Source organism: Lepidochelys kempii, chromosome 9 (genome assembly GCF_965140285.1).
Source record: "Lepidochelys kempii isolate rLepKem1 chromosome 9, rLepKem1.hap1, whole genome shotgun sequence".
Lineage (NCBI taxonomy): Eukaryota > Metazoa > Chordata > Testudines > Cheloniidae > Lepidochelys > Lepidochelys kempii.
The window spans coordinates 44,044,859-44,058,778 of NC_136388.1; the positions used below are offsets into that span (position 1 = coordinate 44,044,859).

General features: G+C 43.0%; 1 protein-coding gene across 4 annotated transcripts in view; it reads left to right on the forward strand.

Annotated features, from left to right (window-relative positions):
• LOC140917371 (glypican-5) overlaps window positions 1-13,920 on the forward strand; it is a 617,795-nt gene that overhangs the window by 532,504 nt on the left and 71,371 nt on the right. The gene's annotated exons all lie outside the window — the stretch shown is intronic.

Consider the following 13,920-nt stretch of genomic DNA (forward strand, 5'->3'; position numbering starts at 1 on the left):
CCTGGGCTTATATCGAACTTCTTGCGGGACCCAGCCTGAAGGTCTGGGCCGTAGCCTGGGTATTCCCCACCCAGCTGAGAGTGTAATGAGGCGGGGTGGTGCCCCACCACCCTGCCAAGGGATGAGTCCCAGCTGAGTTCCCTTACAGGCCGCCATCAGTGTTAATGTTTAATAGGTAAATGAGTGCATCCATCATAAGTAAAAGGGAAGTGAGACAGCAAGGTACAAGTTCAGTAAATATGATGTAAATACCTTGAAGCCTGCAATTCAAAACATCCCATATGCTAGCGGTTGATTACTATGGGTTTTCTATAAATATAAAATTGGGCCCTGAATTTTGAGATGATGGGATGTAAAATAGGGAAATTCATCATGAAAAATAATTTTGGGGGAAAAAAGTAAAAGGGATAGGAGTGGATGACAGCAGGGGAGACTATGGACAAACCTGTGTTTCTCCTAATGCTGTTGTCCACCCAGATGCTACAGTAATGAATACTTTGGAAATATACATAGACTAATTAAGCAGAAAATTCTAAATCATGAGCATGCGGTGGTAACACCTATGGCTATTTTTGACTTTGGCCAAAAATTGAAATGTTTAAGCACCTAAAGGTGGGAATTTCAAAAGCACCTGAGTGTAACCAGGGGAATAGTCCCGCTCTTGTGAGGAACTTTCCTGGCTTCTGCACTACCCTGGTGAAGTGGGCTAGCGAAAGGATCTGAGTCCTCGCTCCCACTTCCTTTACCCAGTGGCCTCCCTGCCCTTGAGGACTCCCCTTCCACTCTCCTGTCTGGCAGAGTCCTCGTAACCCCAACAAGGCTGGGCCCAGGATTCATGGGGGGCTCGACCCCCAACACTGCTGTGGTCACCTAGGACAGGGGCTAGGATATCCCCACTCCGGAGTACTCTCTCTGCAATGGGCACTTCTCTGACCCACTGACCATTACATACAAATTAAAGCAAATGCAAGTTATTTAATCAACAATTAATTTTAAAAAGAATAAGGAATAATGGGAAAGGTTAAAGGAAACACATCATCCCGCTCTGTGGCAGGGAACATCACAAACAGTGTCTCTGGAATGTCAGGGCATTCCTTGTAAGTCCCTGTTCCTTGTAAGTCCCAGGCATTCTTCTCCGGCCCTGGCTGTGCTGCAGGGATGCTGTGGGTTGGACACTGGCTCTGGTGGTGGTCACACGCTCTCAGACTCTAAGTGGTAGGACCCTTCTTCCAAGTGTCACCCCCACCCGTGGGGGTTACGATCCAAGCCTGGCCTGCAGAGCCTCTTGGCGGAGGTGTCTCCCTGTGCTGGGCCTGCTGCCCAGGGTCCCCCTCGCTCTTCCCAGCTGCTCACCGCACCCAGCTCTAGACTGCTCCAGACCCAGCTCCACCACTCTGTCTCAGCACTGCTTCTGCTGCTGCTCTGCCTCCAGCTCCCTGGGCTGCTTCTTTGGCCCCTCTGGCTCTGGTTGCTACAGCTCTGCTCCCAGGACAGGTCTGCTCTGCAGGCTGCTTCTGTGACTCTGCTCCCAGCACTGACCTGCTTCCTGGGCTGCTTTTGTGGCCCCTCTGGCTCTGGTTGCTGCAGCTCTGCTCCCAGGACAGGTCTGCTCTCTCTGTGGTGTGCCTCTGGCTTTGGGGCTGCAGCTCTGCTCCCAGGACAGGGTCTGCTCTCTCTGGGCTGCTCTTCTGGTCCCTCTAGATCTGGCACAGCTCTGCTCCCCAGCTCAGCTTGGGCCTCTGCTTTCTCCTTAGCTCGGCCCCCACTCTGTCTGACCCAGGCAAATCCAGCTCACATGGAGGACGGGACCTCCCTGGCCTCCTGACTCTCTGATTAGACTGCCCGCCCTGTCATTCAGGCAGATCTGGAGCATTGACCTCTCCCCATTATTCCTGGGGGCTGTCAGTCTCAGGGTCCTGATTCCCCATCGACCCCTTCCCCCTTTTTAGTACTGGGAGCTAGCCAACCAAAACACCCCCACTGAATGTTAGTAAGGGGGCAACAGTCCCCTTACATAAGTCCTATTTTAATAGTGACATAAGCAATGCCTCTTTGTGCTCACCATGCTGGTGTTCAGAGATCATTAGCTCCTCTTTCAGGGTTTGCTCTAGTTGTTCCAGTTACTGCCATGAGATAGCAGTGATGAGGGCCAACATCTGCTCCTATTCAGCAGCAACAATTTCCTGCTGCTCTTCTCCCCAGTTCTGTTGCTGACACTCACATCAGTGGCTCAGCTTGGCCCACTGCCTTTCCAAGACCGCAGGATGCGGGATCTAGTGGCTGTGGGAGCGTTGCCGGTCCAAAAGTTGGGATGAGGCAGTGTCTTCCTTTCCCTGCATGGCTAGGATACCAAGTTCTCAGACACAGTCCAACTACCATGGCCTCTCCAGGGAAGTGTCCCCAGGCAAGAGGCCAATTATAATTTTTTGCACTCCCGTATACCTCTTTCTTCTGTGTTACAAGCCAAAACTACCAAAAATGTCTGCCACAATGTTTCCACATGACATCTGGCAAGTAGAAGATTTCAGCTTGGAAGTGGAATTGCCACACTAATAATTTGGGGAAAATATGAGCAAAAGGAATTGGCAAAAGATGAATGAACAATGTTGCACCTATTTTGAACAATTCTAAGATAAGTATTCTTCTTCCCTTAACACACAGCAGAAGGGATTGTTGAAGATGATCAGAAAAGAAAAAACATGCCCAAAATGTTGTTAATAAAACGACTGATTATGCTTCTTTTGGCCTCTGTAGTATTCAGCTTCCCTTCTTCCCAATCTTCATTTAAACTGGCCTCCTGAAATAGAACTCTCTTATTATAGAAGTCTGGGAGCTCAGGTGAAAATCCTGGTGTAGATTCTATGGCCCTGTCTACTCTAGGGACATTTTCTAAACTATTCCCTGCCATTTCTGACTGGTGGAGGTGATGTTAGCTGCATTGGGAACCCTAGTGTAGATGGAACACCAATGTTTGGAGCAGGTCAGTACTGTGTTAAAAATGGCTACTGCAGCCTGTCAACGCTAGGGCTCACACCCAGCAGCGTATTAACGCCTAGGCCGACAAATTTGCAGGGGCAGCAAATTTATAATAGTAGCCAGAGGCTGCTTCCCCCAGTGCCAGTTTGCGCCCTCCGCCGCCGGCCTTGCCCCAACTCCACCCCTTCTCCGCCCCCGTTCCCCACCCCCTCCCTGCCCCTATTGGTCCCCTTTTCCAAATCTCCGCCCCGACCCCACCTCCTCTCCTGAGCGCGCCGCGTTCCCCCCTCTTCCCCCCCCCCCATTCACGAGTGCTGTTTCACACACAAGGACTGGCAGGGAACAGGGAGAAGCAGGACCGAGCGGCACACTCAGGGGAGGAGGTGGATTCGGAGCAGAGGTGAGCTGCGGCGGGGGGGCCTGGAGCTGCTGGGGAGGCGGCAATTATTTCAGGGCCTAGGGGCGGCAAAATCATTAATCCGCCACTGCTCGCAACATTGCTAAAAGATTGGTGGATCTAATCCAGTGTAAGCAATGGGTAGATGGAGTTTATCTTGTTGTGAAATTAAACAGTACCAAGATATCTACTGAATGCTACAGGTGAGAAAATGCAGATCCACATAAACTCCTTTGAAAACTCCATCCTCAAGGCTTTGAGCTTCAGTCAATAAAAACAGTTGTAACTATTAGCTCTGTGGTTAGACACTTTGAGTGTTTCCTCTAAAGTCGTTTGTAAACCGAAAGGTCAAAGATTTTGAAGATACTCATCTGAGTGAAAAAACAAAACAAAACCCTCAAAACAATGAAAGTTTCTCTGTCTGGTGTAGAGGTCATAATTACTAACATTTTGCCACTTCCGAGTGTCAAGAATTTCCAAAAGCAAAACCTTTGTTTGGATGAAAGCTGAAATGTAGAAAATCTGTGGTTTGTAAGAAGCTGAAATAATGTTTCCCTGAGTACTAACCCACCTTTTCTCATTGTTAATACTTGTTTTGCTTGCCTGGCACGTGTAGTGAATGTGTGTAGATTTTTCCCATCTGTTAAAGTCACAGTACAGGGACTCCCACTCTTTCATCAAGACAGAGACAAGCATCATTTTGACTAAGTTTTGCCAAACATGTTTTCTATATCACATGGGAAGCCAAGCTATTTACCAGACCTTTAGTCACTCACGAAGTAACCGTCGTTCAGTTTTCAGGCAGAGGTCAAGGGGCTTGCAAAACTTATTCTTGTACTCTCATGAAAGACTCAAAACATCTACCCTGTTATTATAGGCAATGTTTCTTTCTTTTTTTAAGAAGCACTGACATTTAAACCAAGCCATCTTATTGAGCCACTGCATCATAGACCTATAGACTTTAAGGGCAAAAGGGACCATCATGATCATTTCATCTGGCCTCCTGCACATTTCAGGTCAGAGAACCTCACCCATCCACTCCTGTAATAAACCATAAACTCTGGCTGAGTTACAGAAGTCCTCAAATTATGATTTAAGGACTTCAAGTTACAGAGAATCCACCATTTACTCAACTTAAAACTTGCAAGTGACCCAGGCCCCACACTGCAGAGGAAGGTGAAAAACTCCCAGGGTGCCAGTCTGATCTTGGGAAAAAATTCCTTCCAGAGCCCAGATATGGCAATCAGTTGGACCCTGAGCATGTGGGCAAGGCCCAACAGCCAGACACTGGAAAGAATTCTCAGTAGTAACTCAGAGCCCTCCCCATCTAGTGTCCCATCACAAGAAGTTGGGGATATTTGCTTCTAGCAGTCGCAGATTGGCTACCTGCCATTATAGGCAGTCTCCCCATACTACCCCCTCCATAAACTTATCAAGCTCAGTCTTGAAGCCAGTTAAGTTTTTTGTCCCACTGCTCCACTTGGAAGGCTGTCCAAAAACTTTACTCCTCTGATGGTTAGAAACCTTTGTCTAATTTCAAGCCTAAACTTGTTGATGGACAGTTTATATCCATTTGTTCTTGTGTCCACATTGGCACTTAATTTAAATAACTCCTCTCCCTCCCTGGTATTTGTCCCTATGATGTTTTTGTAAAAAAGCAATCATATCTCCCCTCAGCCTTCTTTTGGTTAGGCTAAACAAGCCAATGTATTTGAGTCTCCTCACATAAAGTAGGTTTTCCATTCCTCTGATCACCCTAGCAGGCCTTCTCTGCATCTGACCCAGTTTCAGTTCATCTCTCTTAAACATGTGAGGCCAGAATTTCACACAGTATTCAAGATGAGGGCTCACCAGTGCCTTGTACAGTTCTCACTCTCTATGGAAATACCTCACCTGGGTTTGCATTAGTCTTTTTTCACAGCCACATGACATTGACAGCTCATAACAACAGTTCAATTGCAATATATACAGTATTCTGTATGTCCCTGAGTCATTTAGGTATGATGCACTCTACTGTAGTTTCTGCCATCCTAATCTTTTATCAGTCTCTCCCATAAAAAGACTGGCATAGCATAGGTTCTGTCTCTTCCAAACAAATACACAGTGCTAAGAATAATTCAATGTATCTAGCTTTTTCTGTTTTTTGAAAATAGCAGTGTGATATGTCCACTCTTTGGGCTTTCCTGCTACTGTTTCTATTATTTCTTTTAATGTAAGAGAAAATATATACACTGGCTGTAGGATGTCATTCAGTTTGCACAAACGTATTTGTGCAAGAGGCTTGGTTGCAGGAAAAGGTGTCCCCCAGTCAAGAATTAAAGTATGTCTCAATCTTTTCCACACCTTGACCCCCAATTACAATGGAAGAATATTTCAGGACCCTTCACCCTCCTCACATCAACCATAATGAAAGGAAGGTGGTCATGTCTTCCTGAAAATTGGTTGTGACACACACACACACACCCCCCCAGGTTGAGAACCCAAGGCTTAAATGGCCTTCTGTTCATCTTCAAATGGACCTCTCCATATTCCCATTAACGAGATAGATGTCAGTGGTTGGTACATATCCCATTAATATTATGTACAGAGGCTCATCCCAAAGAACTCCGGCTACTTATATGTAACCTTCATCTACTTACCTTTAGCCCTACCCCAAAAAACGTGTTTCAAAGAAATTGAGTGACATGCCATTCTTTTCTTGCAAAGTAGTTGTTTATAGTCCTTTATGTTGCAGCAGCATCACCAAAATTATTCGTACTAAATTGGAACCTAAAAGTACTTTAGTGAACGTATTTCCCCAAAGTGCTTGAAAAGATCATTGCATTGAACAGCCAAAGAAGTGCTAAAGGGTCTTATCATCATTGATTAATTTCCAAATACCCTGTTTCTAACATATCTTTTGAAGTGTAGACTCATCTGTATAATTATGTAAAATTCAATTGAGAAAAAAAACATTCCTTTCTTTTATTTAATTCTTCAAGAAAAAGTGTAAGCATGTGCCCCTGAGGCAAAATCACAGCTTATTATGTGGAAATGCTCATTCAAGTGACATATTTTATACCGGTAAACAATCTAGTTATAATTTTAATATAAGCATCATGTTAATAAGTGTTTTGCTTCCAAAAATATCTGCTCCATTAATTGAATATAGACCCTTAAAACTCTCATAACAATTCAAATATCTGTAGTTCTCTCTCTTTCTCCCCCTCCTCCATTCTGTTTGTCCACCCCGTTGGCAGCCTTTCCTTTGTTCTCTGGTGACTAAACTTCCTGTAAGTGGTATGAAATGACTGTAGCTCTGTCTGTTTTCTTCTCATCCCTGAAGGTTGGGAGGGACATCTCACAAAGTGACATTTACCACATCACGTATAATCCGTCTTAGCTTTTTGAGCATCACTAGAGATAAGAAGTCCCCATTGTACAAAGTGTCTTTCCCACAACAACATGCTACTTAGAAACATCGAATTGGGCTTTATTTAATATATCTGCTTTAAAATGACATTGTTAGTAAATGAGATTCTTGTTTGACTTGCAGGTTGTGTAAAAAGTCTTTGTCAGTTCTGCTCCATGGCACTGCAGATTTGTGTTACGGGTACTGCAGGAATAATGTTATTACTGGCAGCTCACACATCTCAAAGGAAATAGAGTGGGCTGTGCTCTCATGAGACCTTTAACAGTGCTTCCCACACCCTGCAGGCGCCAATCAATACCTACTTCTCTACTCTTGGTAGAGGATACTGCACAGGATATTGGCAGCTTTTCTTACAGCAGGTGCTCATTAAGGAGATATACAACCCTTTCCTAATCAGACATCCATTGACACAGCATATTGTGCTCTGATTAATTCCTCCTACTTAGCATTTTCTCGGAGGGAAAATATGGTTGCAGTATCAGTCAGATGGACCTGTGTACTCACCAGTAAATTTACCCAGGAGACAATAGGTATCAACTAAACCCAACTCATATCATAAGTTATGTTTATGATTTATTATTCACATAGTGCATATGTGTAAACATCCCTTTCCATCTGGTAAAATATACAACAGAGAATGAAATGAAGCTCTTCTTCAAAGGTACAGCTAGGGCAGTACAAGCTAATGGACTAGGGGTGGCATGTGTGGATTAGTGGGATTTCAGAAGTTATTTAGAGAAGAAGGAGATGGTAGAATCAAGCCCATCCTCTGTATCTCAAAACATTTTGAGCCCTGTACTGCTCTCAGTTACACCAGTTTCAATCCAGTAAACTCCACTGCAGTCAACTGGGAGAAGCTTGTAACCTTCTACAGTGATAAACCATCCAGTTGGAGAGCTAAAATAATAACAGAAGGTATGAGTCTTCATTAGTTGCTAGAGCTAGAAGTGGGTAAATCTTTGCTATCAAAGTGTCTATGTCCACTCCTAAGTGAGTTACCAGTATTTTGGTGGACAGAATCAAGGAACTTTTCTTGACATTTACAATAAAGCCTTGTGGTGGCAGGAGATTCAGCATCAAGGACATGGCTGTTGCCGGGGTTGAACCTCTGATCAAGATGTCATCATGTGGCAGGACATGATCAGAAATTAAGATATTTGTTGCCGAACCCACCAATAGCCTCCATCAGCACTGGTTCAAGTTTGGTGACTTTCTCTGTATGGACCTATTAGCCTGGAAGACCAATGAATTCTGAAGCATGTTTACCAAGTAATGCCACTACGCAGCTGCATCAAAACTTCAGTGGTGTGATAAGTTCACCAAAGGGGGACATAATCCAAATAGCCAGTCAGACCATCTTACGGACCTCACTAGAGATCTATCTGGGAGCTACTTACTATGCAAGGAGACTATGGGATTTGCCATGATGATGATGATGATGATGATGAAGAAGGAATAAAGAACTGTGCGTGGGGGAAAAACACATTTTCAGGTAAAATTTTAATGAGGATGGAGAATCACTGAGGCCGACAAGAAGGTTCTTCCACATGGTTCAGAACCTCGCAGTCACAATGTGTAATTTAGCACAGTGCAGCTTTCCGTGACTTGTAATCCTAAAAATAAGCTGAATTGTGCTTTTGGTGTTAGGAGCTGGCATAATCCCTGATGTTCAGAGATTTCTAAATAAGTCAGGAACACATCATGTTGGGATCAAGAGATATTAAAACATGTTCAAAGTCAGAGCACAAACTATTTTTCTGCAGCCCAGCATCCCCCACAATTCTGGAGGTCTGAGCTCTTCCCCTTGTCTCGGTAGCTCATGGAGGTGGATCCAAGTCTTGGTGCTGCAAGTTCTGTACTTGCCTCTGCTCCCACTTGTTGTACCAATAAAATAAAAACCAGCAGGATCTTATTAAAGGGAAAAAGGCAAAATACCACATTTATTGTGAATACAGAAAGGATCATAGTAAGCAGTTAGTTATAGTTATAACATTCCATTCAATCTCAAATTTATTCTCACATTCATTCATTCATACAAACATACACACACACACACACACACACAGGTTCTGCAAGGTTGTTATCATAGTTACCAGCCTTAGAGTTGCTCATGCCAAGTCACTGGCCAGGTGGCCTGGACATGAGGAGGGAGCAGGGCCTTGTCAGATGCTCATCTGATGCTCCTGGAAGTTGGTTTGCAGAATCAGACCCCAAAGTTCTCACTTTTTAGAGTCTATTTTTATAGGAATTTCTTCCTATGCCAGTCTATGGGAATTGCTTCATCATGCTGTTGCTGAATCAATCAGCAGATAGCACATTCCTGACGGCTCCAAGATGTTATCTTGTTCTTTGGTTCTCCCATTCTTGAGGCTGTTGGGTGGATTCCAGTCTGCCCTCCGGGTGGGGTCCTCTGGTTATTTCCACTTGACACCTTCTTCAGCCGATGGACACTGGATTCTTAGGCTGGCACCTCCCTGATCATTCAGTTATTATCCACACCAAGCATCCATCCACATACATCCTCTATCTCTATTTTAATCACAATGGTTAATACAACAAAAGGGCGGGGAGTCTCTGGGTGCTGTTTCTGTTGTTAGAGTATTGCTTTGAGTCTCTCTCTCTTGTGAATTGCTTTGAGAACAGACTCTGTCTTAGAATGTACTAACACAATTAGCAGCTTGCAAGTTTCACACATAGAGGGAGAGAAACAATACCAAAAACCAAGAGACCTCTTAATTAGTAATACCCTGGAATTTAAACTCTGGGGAATCAAACTCATTTGTGATTTTAATACAGAACTTCTTTAATATGATCCAACATAATCCCCCTTTTGACACTAAGATTTATAATCGTCAGTGTCACTTTCTATGTAGCCTATTCAAGAGAAAGTACTGTGAGGCAATTTGAGTTTGTGATTCCAATTCATGCCACCAGGATACATGATCCTGGTGATGTATCTTTACTACAAGGTTCTGGGGCAACAGGCAAGGTGAGGCACACCCACTTTTGAGGAGTCCATTCGGTACAACCTCTAGTGTCCAATAGCTTCCCTCCCTCCCCAGCTCACTGGCTCAAGGTCCAGGGTAGCCAAAAGGATCCCATGTGTAATATGGGGAGTGGGTTAACCTTCAATACCTTTGCCTCCAGGGACTGTTGGTGTGCAATTTTGACAACAATTTCTCCCATTAACAAGTCTGGTTTACAATAGTGGAAACATATTGCATCCATTCATATTGATAAGTGTCAAACAATGATCTCTTTCTTTTTTAACAAATGCATCAAACCCTTAATATTTCCCAATAGGACCCAGAACATTTTGTGTTCCAAAGTAGCTAGTGCAAGTATCTGCATTTCAGTGCATCCCATAGTTATGGCTGTGTAGTTTCCTATTTCTAATATTTTTTTTTTCTTATGGATAAGCCATGTGGTAGTATTAAGCCATTACTAAAGATTCCATTGGCCTTTTAGGTTACCCAGACCAATTTGGACCAAGTCTACATTGGCATGTACTTGTTTTTGTATCAGGCTGTCCTGTAGCTGGGACAGAAAGCTTAATTTATTTTTAAGTTCCTGCAGGTCTTCAGTATTTTTTTTTTTTTAAACACACAACAGTGCGAGCAACAACACAAAACACAAGACAAAACATAGAACACAGAACACAATTTCTATTGTGACAGTAGATTCATGGTATTGGGTTGCTTTTCAGCTGGCAGCTTTTTCTGATTTTCTGAAAGACAAAAAGAACATGTTTCTACCCCTTTTGGGGTGGCAGATTATTGCTTAAAATATTTCTTTTACAAATACCCTTGCTGATTGCAGGCAAAACAGAGAAATTGCCCCCATATTTTCCTGTTTTTGTTCTATAGGCAGGCCAGGTTTCAAAGGCTTTTATCTTTTAAGGGTTATGGGGAAATTATCCCACTGTTTAGTCATTAAATCCCTGAGTTTTCCTTCTTATACAGCAGACCAAGTTTATAATGTTTTTCCTGCTGTGTTAAGCTTTAAGTTTTATTTACAGGTAATAACTGAGAAGCATCATTACCATACGACCTTAAAGGATTTTTTGTTACAGGGATACTTATTATCATTATTATCCCATGCCTTTTATTTAGACAATTTGTTTGCTGACCAGGTATGTCCTTTATCTGCAGCTCCTTTGTGCTGCTAGTTCTTTCCTTCCTTTATCATTTAGGTCATTTGCATTTTCACAGAAACTTCCTGCTTTTGGATTTAAAGCCATCAGCAGCTCAGAGACTCTATCTTAAAAGGGACACAATCAACTTTCACCAGAGTTTTGATTACTTTTAACTTCTGCTTCCAAAACACACAGCAATCTGAAAAAGAAAACCCAACCTATTGTGGCTCCCTTTGGAGCCCTAATAGCATTTTAATTAAGTAGCATGGTATGTTTGCATTTCTTTTGCCCCTTCTACAATATACCCTGCACATGTTCTGGGGCAAATGCACATTCCTTCCATAGTTTAACTTCTATAACATTATCCAGATCCATTTTTACATAAGGTGTCACTATTTCTTTTTTTGCTTACAGAGTTTTCATGTACCTTTATCAAAGTGACAGTCTGATTACTCAGTGTTTCTAACATTGCTCCTTTTTGTTTTGTGCACCTCACCCCTGCTGTTGCTTCAGAGAGGCACTGTCTTTTTTAATTTTTTTTTTTACTACAACTCTCATCTGCTATTTTGTTACAAAAACAAACAAACAAAAAACAAACAAAAAGAATCCCAAATTTTTTTTTTTTATATTCTCCTGATTTTGACTGCCCTGCTGCAGCCACAACTTAAAAACATTTTAAATTTTGTAAAGCATTGAGTTACCTTTTAAGGGTTAAATGCCAAATCCCAAAGCCAAACAACACTAATTACCTGTGTCTAGCAAAAAGGTCTGTCAGTTTTGCAACTTTGAATTAAAGAGTCAAATGGATTTTTAGTGGCATTATTTAAAAAAAAACAAAACTAACTGGTCCTTAGAACTTTACATATTTACACACACACAGACAGATACATACACATTTTCTTTTCCTTAACATCCCTTCCACACTGCTCTGTTTTTTACATCTTACATTCCCTTTATACATTTGAGGCAGTTAAGTTCCAATAGAACCCTCTTATGTTCTTTTAGCAAATTTGACTAAATTGTCCAGTCAAATGATTTTAATCAGATAGTTTATTTTTGCCTGGCTAATTTACAGACATTCCTTTGGAAAAGGGCCCATTTTTCTTTCAGAATGGCTGCGAAGAAACCAAGAATGCTCTAACACTTTTCCTTTTTAACATTTTCGGTTAAAAGTTGTTTGGGTGAAATACAAAGTTTAACTGCTTAATTCCCTCCAGCCTCTGCAGAGTTAACTTTTTTTTTTTTTTTTTTTTTTTACTCTCTTTTCTCTTTGTAATTATGCCTGGGGGTGCCGTACATAGGACCTTCTCCCCCTTTACCTGCCTCCCTCCAGCCTCTGCAGAGTTAACTTTTTCACTCTTTTTGTATTCCTGGAGTGCCTCTTTCACTATTTTCAGCTGGCTTTGGATATTTGTAGCCAGCACCTTCCAATTGTCTGCTCCCTTTTCCATTTGTGCCTTTTCCTCTTTACATGAAGACAAGCGGAGGGAAGAATCCTTACATGCCTCCCACAACAACCAAATTGCTGCTGCATCTCTTTTGGCAGCACTAGAAGGTTTGTATATGAGGATATACTGAGCCAATCTATCCTCTAGGTCCGAAATAGTGCAGACATCAGCTAGGCCTTGTTTAGTCCAAGGACTGTGCCCAAATTTTTGAAGGATTTGTTTAAAAGGTGTAATTTCTTTAACAAAAGGTGAGGTTGGAGTTCCTTCTGACTCCATTCCTCCCTCTAGTACTGGCTTACCCTGTTTTCTTTTAAACATCTTAACATGGATATTTCAATCTCTTTGTCACTGCTGGTATTACTTAGCAAGTGACACAGCCTAGATTCTGAAATCATAGCTTAATCTATGCGTTTTTCCCCTGCTACCTTCCCGGAGGCCAGCAGGTCCCCTGCTACCTTCCCAGAGGCCAGCAGGTCCAGTTAACCTATTTCTCCCTGCTACCTTCTCGGAGGCCAGCAGGTCTGGTTAACCTGTTTCTCCCTGCTACCTTCTCGGAGGCCAGCAGGTCTAGTTTAATCTGTTTTCCCTGCTACCTTCTCGGAGGCCAGCAGGTCCCCTGCTACCTTCTCGGAGGCCAGCAGGTCTAGTTTAATCTGTTTTCCCTACTACCTTCTCGGAGGCCAGCAGGTCCCCTGCTACCTTCTCGGAGGCCAGCAGGTCTGGTTTAATCTGTTTTTCCTGCTACCTTCTCGGAGGCCAGCAGGTCCCCTGCTACCTTCTCGGAGGCCAGCAGGTCTGGTTTAATCTGTTTTCCCTACTACCTTCTCGGAGGCCAGCAGGTCCCCTGCTACCTTCTCAGAGGCCAGCAGGTCTGGTTAACCTAATAGAAATGCCTAGCTCACTAGAGCTGGCGGTGTGCACACCAATATTTACAATAACTGAGGTTTTTTACCAATATTCCCCCTTTCGCAATTCTCCACCAAAATGTTGTACCAATAAAATAAAAAACAGCAGGATCTTATTAAAGGGAAAAAGGCAAAATACCACATTTATTGTGAATACAGAAAGGATCATAGTAAGCAGTTAGTTATAGTTATAACATTCCATTCAATCTCAAATTTATTCTCACATTCATTCATTCATACAAACATACACACACACACACACACACACACAGGTTCTGCAAGGTTGTTATCATAGTTACCAGCCTTAGAGTTGCTCATGCCAAGTCACTGGCCAGGTGGCCTGGACATGAGGAGGGAGCAGGGCCTTGTCAGATGCTCATCTGATGCTCCTGGAAGTTGGTTTGCAGAATCAGACCCCAAAGTTCTCACTTTTTAGAGTCTATTTTTATAGGAATTTCTTCCTATGCCAGTCTATGGGAATTGCTTCATCATGCTGTTGCTGAATCAATCAGCAGATAGCACATTCCTGACGGCTCCAAGATGTTATCTTGTTCTTTGGTTCTCCCATTCTTGAGGCTGTTGGGTGGATTCCAGTCTGCCCTCCGGGTGGGGTCCTCTGGTTATTTCCACTTGACACCTTCTTCAGC